At 35.4% G+C, this 13820-nt stretch overlaps 1 protein-coding gene across 10 annotated transcripts in view; it reads left to right on the forward strand.

Moving 5' to 3' along the window:
• The window catches only part of LOC136031311 (uncharacterized), a 118508-nt gene that overhangs the window by 93950 nt on the left and 10738 nt on the right, over window positions 1–13820 (forward strand). For 5 of the 10 annotated variants that reach the window (XM_065710772.1, XM_065710773.1, XM_065710774.1 and 2 more), the window contains 2 exons: window positions 8646–8824; window positions 11255–13510. The exons of 1 other annotated variant lie outside the window; for it this stretch is intronic. The gene's annotated coding sequence lies outside the window, so the exon portion shown is untranslated. Of the gene's footprint in view, window positions 1–2404; window positions 2525–8645; window positions 8825–11254; window positions 13511–13820 lie in introns of all 10 variants that reach the window. 4 more of the 10 variants (XR_010618493.1, XR_010618492.1, XM_065710771.1 and 1 more) reach the window with 2 other exon arrangements.

Genomic DNA, 13820 nt, shown 5'->3' on the forward strand with positions numbered 1-13820 from the left:
TAGGCTCCTGAAAGAACTTGCAGATATAGTAGTTAAGCCACTCTGCTCACTATTCAAGCTGTCCCTTCTGACTAGTAGCCTACCTGCAGATTGGTAGATAACCATAATTCCTTCAATATTAAAGAAAGGATCTAGAACCCAGTCTGAGAACTATTGACCCATTAGCCTGACCTTGACTGTGCCCAAACTTATCAAAGGGATAGTCTGGGGCACAATTATAGTGCATGTGACCAAGAATGGCATTCTTTCTGGTGGATATCATGGCTTCAGGACAAGGATGTCTATAAAAACTCATCTAATAGCATCTTATGAATCTGTAACTGATCTGCTTGTTCTTCTTTTTCAGCAGATGTGGGCTTTTCAGTCATGACTATTCAGTCCTCTTCCTTTTGACTCACTCTGTGAGGTGGACAGAGTGATGGAGCTGGTTTGTCTTATTTATTTTGTATCTGCTCAGATTTCTTGCAGTAAATCTTTTGATTCTAGCAGTTAAATTATAAGTGAATATATATTGAGTTCTGTGCTCTGTGTGCAAGTATGGTCAGTAAGACTCTTGGCTGTTAGTAGAATTTTGTGGGGTTTAAAGCATTCTAATATTTTATATTGCAGGGTATACTGTGCAGACATCAGCATATTACATTTGAATAGACAATGATTGATTGTTTCATTTTAAGATTACATAATCTGCAAAGGGGGGAAGAGGGAACATCACCACTTGAATTAGGGAGCTGATATGAAAACACTTGAAAATTTAGCCCATTCAAACCTGACCAAATTCTATGATGAATCTTGGAAATGTGATAGGGTTGGATTCTTATTATTTATCAGTACCAGTGTAAGTCTCCAGTGGTAAATATCAATAATGGGAATTTGTCTCACACTTGGCTGGTCAATATTTAAAGTATTTTTGGTATTTCATCTGCCTTATAGTTACCTATTATACCCAAGTGGCTTGGAATATACTGGAGATGAGTTAAAATGCCTTTTGAAGCAAGAATATCAATAATCCTAAGACAAAGAAATGTGTCAATATCCATCTTATACTGAGAAGCTTAAGAATACAGCTCAAGGCTTGATAAGGAGTCAGAACATATTATAATATTTTTAAAACTTACAGTCATATATTCATTAACCATGAGGAACTCTAATGCCATGATTATGGCATTTAACTTGGCAGACATTACAGGTGCATTATTGTGTAATCTCTTGCCTAAAGCAATATTATAGGTTGGAATATATGCTCCACTTGCCACTTTGTCATTCATTTTGGACCCATCAACAAAAATTTGAAAATTGTTTTTATATGCAACATTATTGAGCTTGGCAGATTTTTTCTGTATAAAAAGCAATGGGGGTAAGTTTGTAGGTCCACTTTGAGAAATCAGTGTTTATTATGGGGATTGACCAATTCCATGGGGGCTTTGGGGGAATGTGGGTGCAATAGATTTTACTGGCACTGGGAACTTCTTCTGGGTATTTGGTTATTCATTTGCAATGCCTCTAAATATAGATGGATTTTTCAACCAGTTATGCAGGGTATGAGACTCATTGGCTTCAATTTTTGTAAGGTAATAAATTAGTAGAGATCTTCTTCTTTCATTTATTGGTGATAATCCACTCTCAGTAAGCAGAAACTTAGTATTTGTTGGTTTCCTAAGACCAAATATGAGATGGATTATATCATTTTGTGCTGTTTTCGATTTTTTGCATATGGATCTTAGCACAAGCATTATAAACTATGAGGCCATAATCAATATGGGGTCTTATATGTGATTTATAAAATTGGAGTAGTGTTTTCTCATTAAAGCCCTAAGATGTGGCTAGTATCCTTTTAATTTTTCTATAGCATTTTTTATTGTGTTTGTGATGTGAAGGTGGAAGTTTAGTTTTTGGTTGAGTATGAGGTCTAGATAATTAATTAGATTGTCCTCTGGAATAAGTATTTTATTTCTGTTAGCCTTGCATTAGAATTATTTCACTTATGGTGGAATTGGATAATTTTGGACTTTGTGGGTGCAATAGGTAAATTGGACTTTTTACTTGATAGGTAAAAAGTGCATTTTGCAACTTTGAATGTGCAATCTCAAAGGTGTTCTCAGTTGCCCATAATACCATATCATGAGCATACTGTAGATTGGTATGTGGGAGGTTCTTGCCCCAGAGAAATAGTGAAAAGAGGAGGCAGCTCAAGACTGTACCCTGTGGAAGGTCTTTGGTTATTGAAGTTTTGGGTGAAGAAGCTAAACCTATGCAAACAATGAAAATTCGGTTTTCTATGAAAGATACGAGTTTGGGCGGTAGTCCAAGATTTGCAGGCTTAAGTAAAAGAATCTGGTGGTCAACATTATCATATGCTCCTTCAAAGTGTAGGAATGCAGCAGTTAGGACATTATTTTTTTTATAGGGATTCATTTATTGCATTTGTTAGCAATATGAAAGCATCTGTTGATGAATGGTGTTTCCTGAAGCCAGTTTCAGTATGTGGTATCAGATTATTCTTCTCAACAAACCATAGCAGCTGATGGTAAATCATTTTTTCCATTACTTTTCCCAGCACAGGAGTAATCATTATAGGTCTATATGACTCAGGGCCATGTTTAGGTTTATTTTTCTTTAAAATTGGTGGAAGATGAACATTTCCAGATATTAGGGAATGTGGATGTGGCCCATGCATGGTTTTAGCAATTTAGGAGCTCCTGTTTTTACAAAGGGGTAAGATTCTTTATCCATGTATGTAATGATTTCTTTGATGTTCTATTCAGTTAATACGTACATTTGACCCAAGCACCTGTAACAAAAGCATAATAAGGCAACTGCAAGCAAGCACACAGGCATTAGCATTAATATATAAGGAAAAGCAAACAATAAGTTCATTTCATCTTCTTTCTTTTCTTTGTGTGAATCAACGATGGTTTTTTTTTGTATTTGCTCAACTTCAACTTCTCCAGGGGTTTCACCTGATGATCAGAATGACTTGCCTTTTTTTATAATTCAGTACAATAAGTTCATTTCATCTTCTTTTTTTTTAATTCAGTACAATAAGTTCATTTCATCTCCCTTCTTTTCTACAAATTCAACTTTGTTGGGGGTTTCACCTGACGACCAGAACAAGTTGCCATTGTGCTTCTTCCCTGGTTAATCTGCTCTGCCTGAGCCAGATCCATGGCCTCCGCCTCTTTGTTTGGGACACCTTGCTTTGATATTGGAGACTCCACTGTAGGGGGGTCTGCAGTCTCTTGGGAATCAGCTAAGGGATCAGGAACATTCTTTGATTGCCAGACGCTCGAAGTTTCGACTTGGCAACTAGCACCATTGTGCATGTCAGTCACCATTTGGTCTTGTCTTGATTAGATGTGCATTCTGTTGCGGTGAAACATCCCTCCTTCTTAAAAAGGCACATAGTATGAACAAGGGCTGTCGTCAGTCTTGCAAACTGTTACCTTCTTCCAGGTTCCCTGGTCAGTCAACTGGACCCACACTTTCTGACCCGTTTTCAGTGGTTCCATATTCCTTGCTTGCTGATTATAGTGTTTGCTTTGTTTCTCTTGGGCCTTCTCCCTCTGTTGTCTGAATTGGTTAAATTGGAAGGCTCCTGGTTGCAAAGTTTGTGTGATGCTGGGCAGGAGTGATCTCAGTTGGTGTCCCACCATTATTTGAGCCAGGGCAAATCCATCAATGGGTGTGCTCTGATACTCCAATAGTGCCAGATATGGGTCACTCTTGCTCTCAGCAGCCTTCACCATGAGTCTTTTAGCTATTTGAAAAGCCTTTTCACTTAAGCTGTTGGACTGAGGGTAGTTTAGGCTTGAGGTTGAGTGTATTATTCCCCAGTCAGTCTTGAATTGCTCAAATTCCTTTGCGCCTTATGCTATGATTGGCCATGATGTGGTGTTTGTCAGGCGATCAACCTCAAAGAACTGATGCATGTAATTGACAGTGACCATTTAATCCTGTCTGTTGATCTGGAACAGGTCAGCAGCTACATGCTGGAATGGGTAGTCGGGTATTTTGTGCAGGATCATTGGCTCCTTGTGTTGGTTCATGGCAAACTTGGCACATACCTTGCACTGGTTGAACAGCCTCTCAATATCACGAGTGATGCCTGGCGAGAATACAGACGTTCTTGCCCTCTTGCCTTTGGTCTTCACCACTCCTAGATGGGAAGAGTGTAATTGGCCTAATATGCCTGCTCTCATGCATCTTGGGATGACTATGCACTCCCCTTTAACAACAAGGCCATCAAGTACTGCCAACTCATAGCAATAATTCCAGAAGGGCCCAAGTTTTCTGTCTAGGCTCTTTTTATTGTTTGGCCAACCCACTTGTATTGTTTCCAACAGGGAGTTCAGTGTTTCGTCTTTAGTCGTTTCTCTACATATTTGTGCTAGCCTTTGGCTTGCTATGGGTATGGTCTGAAGGACTGAGTGAACCAGAATTTCCATGTCCACCTGCAACTCAATGTCTGTATCAGCAAGGTGCAGGTGGGATAGGGTGTCTGCTACAGGGATAGTCTTTCCAGGTTTGTATCTAAGCTTGATATCATACAGCTGAATAGCCAACGTCATTTGCTGCAGCCTTGGAGGTGCCCTTTGTATAGACTTCCCAAAGGTCAACTCAAGAGGCTTGTGGTCTGTGGTCATGCAGATCGTTCTTCCAAACAGATACAGGTGAAATCTTTTGCAGGCAAAGGTTATTGCAAGCATCTCTTTTTCCATTTGGGAGTAACGCTGCTCTGTCTCACTTAGAGAGCAAGATGCAAAAGCAATGGTTGCTCTGTCCATTGATAGCTGGGCACCCAGACCATGCTGGGATGCATCTGTGATCACCTCTATCTCCTTGGCATCTGGATCAAAGTAGGAGAGGTTTTTGGAGATTGCATTCTGAATCCCTCTCTTGGCCTCCTTGTGGCTTGTATTCCATTTGAACTTCTGCTGTTTGGACAGGTCTCTGAGGGGTTTGTTCAGTGTAGCCAGGTTGGGGATGTATCTAGACAAGTAATTGTACATTCCTAATAATGTCTGTAGTTCCTCCTGCTTTTGGGGCGTGGGCATGTTTTCTAACACCTTGGTTTTCTCTGGGTCTGGGGTGATGCTGCTTGTTGTCAGTCTGTGTCCGAAGTAGGTGATGGAAGTAGTGTCAAAAACACATTTTTCTTTGTTGAACCGCACTCCCTTGTCTCTTGCGGCTTGGAGTACTGCCCTCAGCTTGGCGTCATGTTCAGCATCATTATAACCAATGCCTGCAATATCATCAACAATCAGCCTGATATCCAGTTCTGTAAAGACCTTGTCTATCTTTTGCTGGTATTCGTCCTGCACTGAAATCAATCGGAATGGGTATCAGTTCCATTTATTATTTACAAAATACAAGATACATGGCACAGTACTGATGCATCTTTAAATGAAATTTCACCTCAAATCAGCGATGAAGCTTCTTCAAAGAACTTCACTGAATTGCGAGTGTTTAATGAATATCCAAGATACAGCTACGAGAAACAAGATACATGACACAGTACTGATGCATCTTTAAATGAAATTTCACCTCAAATCAGCGATGAAGCTTCTTCAAAGAACTTCACTGAATTGCGAGTGTTTAATGAATATCCAAGATACAGCTACGAAATACAAGATACATGGCACAGTATTGATGCATCTTTAAATGAAATTTCACCTCAAATCAGCAATGAAGCTTCTTCAAAGAACTTCACTGAATTGCGAGTGTTTAATGAATATCCAAGATACAGCTACGAAATACAAGATACATGGCACAGTATTGATGCATCTTTAAATGAAATTTCACCTCAAATCAGCGATGAAGCTTCTTCAAAGAACTTCACTGAATTGTGAGTGTTTAATGAATATCCAAGATACAGCTACGAAATACAAGATACATGGCATAGTACTGATGCATCTTTCAATGAAATTTCACCTCAAATCAGCGATGAAGCTTCTTCAAAGAATTTCACCGAATTGCGAGTGTTTAATGAATATCCAAGATACAGCTACGAAATACAAGATACATGGCACAGTACTGATGCATCTTTAAATGAAATTTCACCTCAAATCAGCAATGAAGCTTCTTCAAAGGACTTCTCTGAATTGCGAGTGTTTAATGAATATCCAAGATACAGCTACGAGAAACAAGATACATGACACAGTACTGATGCATCTTTAAATGAAATTTCACCTCAAATCAGCGATGAAGCTTCTTCAAAGAGCTTCACTGAATTGCGAGTGTTTAATGAATATCCAAGATACAGCTACTAGATACAATATACATGGCACGGTACTGATGCATCTTTAAATGAAATTTCACGTCAAATCAGCGATGAAGCTTCTTCAAAGTACTTCACTCAATTGCGAGTGTTTAATGAATATCGAAGATACAGCTACGAGAAACAAGATACATGACACAGTACTGATGCATCTTTAAATGAAGTTTCACCTCAAATCAGCGATGAAGCTTCTTCTAAGAACTTCACTGAATTGCGAGTGTTTAATGAATATCCAAGATACAGCTACGAAATACAAGATACATGACACAGTACTGATGCATCTTTAAATGAAATTTCACCTCAAATCAGCGATGAAGCTTCTTCAAAGAAGTTCACTGAATTGCGAGTGTTTAATGAATATCCAAGATACAGCTACGAAATACAAGATACATTGCACAGTACTGATGCATGTTTAAATGAAATATCACCTCAAATCAGCGATGAAGCTTCTTCAAAGAACTTCACTGAATTGCGAGTGTTTAATGAATATCCAAGATACAGCTACGAAATACAAGATACATGGCACAGTACTGATGCATCTTTAAATGAAATTTCACCTCAAATCAGCGATGAAGCTTCTTCAAAGAACTTCACTGAATTGCGAGTGTTTAATGAATATCCAAGATACAGCTACGAGAAACAAGATACATGACACAGTACTGATGCATCTTTAAATGGAATTTCACCTCAAATCAGCGTTGAAGCTTCTTCAAAAAACTTCACTGAATTGCGAGTGTTTAATGAATATCCAAGATACAGCTACGAAATACAAGATACATGACACAGTACTGATGCATCTTTAAATGAAATTTCACCTCAAATCAGCGATGAAGCTTCTTCAAAGAACTTCACTGAATTGCGAGTGTTTAATGAATATCCAAGATACAGCTACGAAATACAAGATACATGGCACAGTACTGATGCATCTTTAAATGAAATTTCACCTCAAATCAGCGATGAAGCTTCTTCAAAGAACTTCACTGAATTGCGAGTGTTTAATGAATATCCAAGATACAGCTACGAAATACAAGATACATGGCATAGTACTGATGCATCTTTAAATGAAATTTCACCTCAAATCAGCGATAAAGCTTCTTCAAAGAACTTCACTGAATTGCGAGTGTTTAATGAATATCCAAGATACAGCTACGAAATAAAAGATACATGGCACAGTACTGATGCATCTTTAAATGAAATTTCACCTCAAATCAGTGATGAAGCTTCTTCAAAGAACTTCACTGAATTGCGAGTGTTTAATAAATATCCAAGATACAGCTACGAGATACAATATACATGGCACGGTACTGATGCATCTTTAAATGAAATTTCACGTCAAATCAGCGATGAAGCTTCGTCAAAGTACTTCACTCAATTGCGAGTGTTTAATGAATATCCAAGATACAGCTACGAGAAACAAGATACATGACACAGTACTGATGCATCTTTAAATGAAATTTCACCTCAAATCAGCGATGAAGCTTCTTCAAAGAACTTCACTGAATTGCGAGTGTTTAATGAATACCCAAGATACAGCTACGAAATAGAAGATACATGGCACAGTACTGATGCATCTTTAAATGAAATTTCACCTCAAATCAGCGATGAAGCTTCTTCAAAAAACTAATTTGTATTAAAACGAAAAAATATAATGCAATATGTTTGCTACAATATTTTTTCCACAACTAATGAGATTTCACTAAATTATTCTTATTTATAATAGATATGTTATGCTACATAAGTTATAACTCTTGCTCTAATACTCCTCCCAAAACACTCCCAAAGTCAAATTCTGCGTACGTTTCTTATTACAAGGTTGAACTTCTGCCTTACGACGAAAAAACTTACCAACTTCTGCAAGTTTTACAGAATAAAAAACTTAGAACAGGATAAAATCAATAAAACTAAAAGAATTTTTTTTTTCAAAACAGTTCCAGTGAACTTCGCTGAGGTAAGGATGCTGGAACTGTTTTGAAGAATTTTTCATTTTAGTTTTATCGATTTTATCCTGTTGTAAGCTTTTTCTTCTTATATATTTTTGTATTGCTCGGAAAATGGAATTTAAAGTTGGCTGCTCTTCAAATCACGGTCTGAAATTACAAATTATTGACTCTCCCCTCTATGCATAGCATGTTCAAATCAAGTTTAAATTCTGTCATCCAATTCAATTTTTTTCGAAACAAAAAAACTTTGAAAAAATGGTTGTTCCCTCTTTTGAGAGGTAAAAAAAAGGTAAAGGATACGGCATTAGACTTTTACAGTCCGTACCGGCGGTGCTGATCTCCGTTTCTTGGCCCTTCAGCCAGGAAAGTGCAATTATTTAGCAATATGCGTAAACTGTTAAAAATTTGTTTCATATTAATCATCAATTTAGGTCAAATGCTTGTCAATTGGTTGTTGAGTGAATTGGACAAAGTAAATTATCAAAGACATTCCTTTGTGCAACTGGAAGTTTGACAGCCCATTATTAATTTCTACACTATGCTTTTGCATGCTGGGGTTATAAGACCTGTTGGGGATGGTAACATCAATGGGTTGGATATGGACATCGAGGTATAGAGCTTACTGGTTTCTCACAACGCCGAAATATCTAGTATCTAAAGGTAGACCTAAATCATCAATGTTGTAATTTTGTCAAAATCCTGGGGGAGGGGGGGGGGCAAAGTTGTAGCCAATTTTTCCAAATCCAGCGAAAATGACAGTGAAAAAAGAAAAATGAGCCATAAAGTACCATAAAAGCAAGGATATACTATTACAATATTTTTAGTAGAAAATAATTTTCAGCTGGGAGTGGGGGTAAACTGGGATCTGGGGGAGGCAGTTGCCCCCCCCTTCTGGCAGTAAGCAAATTATGTCCCTGTCAAACATGTTAAACTGTCCCTGTTAAACATGTAATATCTTTTGAAACATGTTGCATGCTTATTGATTCTAAACTCCCGTTAGTTTAACGAGTAAATTACGGAATAAGTGTAGTGGGACAAGAAGCTACCGCGGTTAAGTCATCAGGATATCAGTGTCATCTGGTATTGGGTGACATTTGACATTTTTCTAAGCTTTGGAATAACACCATAAAGCAAAGGATATGCTAAAGAAAACTAACCTGTTTCTCTGGATGCATGAATTATACAGGCTTAGTTACTACAAGATTATTAGTAGAAAATAAATTTCAGCTGGGAAGAGGGGGCAAACTAGGGCTGGAGGAGGCAGTTGCCCACCCCTCCCCTGGCCCATAGTAAATTACGCCCCTGTTAAACATGTAACTATCTTTTTAAACATTATTCAGATAATTGTCACTATCACAAGAAATTTTGATCTAATAAATTACTTACTTGGAATTGACTTTTCTTCCTCGGTATTGACTCAAAAGAGAATCTGTAAAAGAGAAATATCAAATTTTAGTCGTGAACTAAAGCACTATTGTGTGTTTCTTTAAATAATTAAAAAATTACTTACTTGGAATGAGATTTTCTTCCTTCATGCTGACTTAAAAGAGAACCCGAAAAAGAGAAATAGCAAATATTGGTCAAAAGCTAAAGCACAAATGTTTTTTCTTTAAATAATTGTAAATTACTAACATGAAATTGAAGTTTCTTCCCCCGTGTCCACTCAAAAAAAAAGAACAAGTGAAAAAGAGAAATATTGAATATTAAACCTAAGCTAAACGAAAAGTTTTTTTTTTTAATCTCACCGCGGTGCTACCGTCTCATTTTGCTATACAGTGCTTTATTGATGATTATCCAGCATTATGGAACTATCCCAGCTCTGGTTATTATCAAAAGTAACTTCCTTAGAAACCTAGAATGCTGAAGTCTTCCCTATTAGGAAAATACTTGTTAAGTTTTTTGTGAAATCCGTCTTATTTTAATTCAAAGAAATGTTGAAAGTTAAGGCTTGGGATTTAGCTTAAAATGACATAATTTGCTAAGATTCAGAATAATTATTTCATTTTGCTAAATTTTTTAACAGTAATGTTTTGAATAAGTGCAAAGAAGAACTTCGGATGAAAATTTTCAAACTTCAAGATTTGAACCTGGATTAAAAAAAAGGATATTACTATATGTCAACGGTCTGACGTCCAGTCTGACACATTTAACTTTTAAATTATTTGCTCTCTTTTATGGAATAAGAAGATTTAAACCCAAAAAAAAAAGCATAAAAAACGTAAAGCATAAAGAAATATATTTACTAAGTAGAAATTGCTGAAAGGTAGTTTGTACGTGCCACGTTACACCCTGACTTGCCTATTGCATTTCTCTGCAGGAGGAGGGATTATATGTTACAATACTAATGGGGATTGGGTTTAAATTTTAGGCATCTGGAAAGGGGTATAAAACATGATGCTGTTAGTATGAAGAAAGCATGAACTACTTTAAATTTCATAGATTCGATGTATATTTTTTTTTAAATTCTCAAGTTGTTTGTTATTAACTTGGATATCATTTGTGAAATAGATATTCAGATCGTATGCTCACGAAACAAAAATATGTATTATCTTATTTTTCTCTGATATTCTCTTTTTTATTTATAAAAAAATTGTAGATGTTAGACAAAACTGGAACGGAGTATGGGCGTAATCTTTAACAGCATTTTACGTACAAGGCAAAACAGCCCCCATTGAAGAGGATATTTTGTACAAAGGATTTAAGCTGTCTAGCAAAATGTCCAAAACGGAACGCTTCAAGTAAATTCTATTCCACACGGAATGCAAAATGCTATCAATTGCAAGAAAGACACCACATTGTTATTCTATGCTTCAAATCTTGAAATAGAGGGCAGTCTTGTATTTGCTATGGTCTAACTTGTGTTAAAAGAAAGACATGTAACATGTTGGCTTCAAAAATAAAAACTAAATGAAACAAATTTATTTTTCACCACAACTAATGATTTTGAATATATATATTGTTTTATGAATAGTTGGGAATAGCGTTTTTTTGTATGAATCGTTCTAATTTTTTTTATTGATTATTTGTTTCTAATTTTCAGTTCTCTGTTGAAAAACAATAAAAAAAATTTGAAAAAGAGGGAAACACTCCCTAAAAGTCATAGAATGTCACACCATCGCATTCAGTGTATCAGAGAACACTACTGTAGAAGTTTCAAGCTCGAAGTTTCAAGAAGTTGTAGCAAGTTGAATAGTTGAAAAGAATGCAGGAGGTGGCAAATACAAAATAGAAAAATTTGGCACAGAAGACGAAAAAGAAAAACAGTGAAATGGACAAAGAAGACACGAAAAAATTGATTCAAAGTCAAAAGGCAGCACAAAAATTATTGGAAGAAAAAAAGCTGAGAATTTTATTTTGGAGAAGCAAGTTTTATATCTTTTACAGGAAAATCAACAGATGGAAGAAACTAAAAACTTCACAACTCTACAATAGCATTTGTAACAAGAGAAATGTCATTGGAACCCTGATCAATTTTTTTTACTAATTATTGAATATCTCTGATTTATTCCAATTTTATAAAAAAAGCGGACCCAATTTCAAGAATGTAGTTCAAATTAACAATTACTAGTCATTCCCACAAATATTGATACGCAGATACATTTTATTACAGATTATTACAGTTATGCGTCTTTATAAAAGTTAAACGCACACTGTGTTATCACAAAGGTAATATTTTAGACCGTAATATTTTAATTACAACCATAATTAAAATATCGCTGTTACGTGCGGCTGTTACAGTCAAGAAACACAGACGAATTGGGCTGTTACAACGGTGAAACGGTTTTTTCCGTTTCATTAGCGATTATATCTGCCCAATATCGTACGTCATCAATTCTCTTTGCATTGATTGGTGCAAATATCTAAGACCTATGCGGTTTGTTCATATAAAGAATTGAATTCGTCAAAACTTTCTAGTTGTGAAACTAACTTACACAAAGCAACAACACAATGGATATTAGCATGGATTCAAGTTTTGAATTAGAAATACCTTCAGCGATGAAGCTTCTTCAAAGGACTTCACTGAATTGAAAGTGTTTAATGAATATCCAAGATAAAGCTACAAGACACAAGATACATGGCACGGTACTGATGCATCTTTAAATGAAATTTCACCTCAAATCAGCGATGAAGCTTCTTCAAAGGACTTCATTGGACTTCTTACGTTTTTCATGAGGCCCTTTACCAGGTGTTTTTATGTCATTCAAATTTCCATATAATCTTCTAAATAATATGTATGTATATATATATATATATATATATATATATATATATATATATATGAACATTATTATAATAAGTTGATACAAAAAGTTAAGAAAAAGCGATAAAATACTTAAAGATACATACTCACAGAACCAAAAAAAAAAAAAAAACCTCAGGCGATAGTTTACTGAGCTTGATTGTTGGTTTCATCATTTCAATATCCTTAAAGCCTTTTGGCAGTATAATCCAATTATCAGTTGTTTTTTTTTTAATCTGACGGGTGGGAGATGACCTTCCCATGGAACAGTGCAGAAAGATCTACCATCCTGTGGGGATGTACCTACCATTTTTGCAAATATTCTTCTTTTTTTTTGCTACTACAAGCCTTGGAAAGCTCAATACTTATTTACATTTCAATTTAGCAAACTTTCAAACAATTTGCTTTAAGATACCATGGCATACTCTAACCCATCTTCTAAAATAATTTAAAATTGGACTATTAATTGTTTATTTACTACACTGAATTGGCTCAAGTTTCTGGATTGGCTCACCAGTGCAGGTTGTACAAAACAATGTGAAAATTTTAAATGTCAATAAAATGGATGGCCATGTACCTCAGTCACAAACTTTGACAGCAGTGAATGAGCCTCCTTTTGAACAGGTGCTCCTTCAGGTGAATGTAGTTCTAAAATATCTGTCATTGGTGAAGTGAATAGGGAAAACAAAGCTGAAGAAATTCAAAAATCTTTTGTGTACAGTGTTAGTGAGCAAATCTCAATTTTGAATGACATAAAAACACCTGGTAAAGGGCCTCATGAAAAAGGCCAAAAAACAAACTTCAACAGGGCAAAGGATAAACCTCACAAAAATGATGTAGATAGTGTTTGTGGTGGTTCTATTTTGGTTGAAGAAATCCTGATAGAGAAATCTGGCAAAGTAGTTGTTGATGGTGATAGAGTTGTTGAAATTGTAGAGAAGGATGAATCTAGTGTAAAGAGTGAAAAAACTGATAATTGGATTATGCTGCCAAAAGGCTGTAAGGATATTGGAATGGATGAAACCAACAATCAAGTTCAGTAAAATATCGCCTGAGGTAATTTATTATTATTAATTTTTTGGTTCTGTGAGTAGTTTTTACTCTGATTTTTTTTTTTTTTTTTTTTTTTCATTTTTAAGTATTTTATCACTTTTTCTCAACTTTTTGTATCAATTTATTATAATATTGTTCATTTATATCATATATATATACATATATATACATATATATATATATATATATATATATATATATATATATATATATATATATATATATATATGTATATATATGTATATATATATATATATATATATATATATATATATATATATATATATATATATATATATATATATATATATAT

Source organism: Artemia franciscana, chromosome 9 (assembly GCF_032884065.1).
Source record: "Artemia franciscana chromosome 9, ASM3288406v1, whole genome shotgun sequence".
In the NCBI taxonomy this organism is placed as follows: domain Eukaryota; kingdom Metazoa; phylum Arthropoda; class Branchiopoda; order Anostraca; family Artemiidae; genus Artemia; species Artemia franciscana.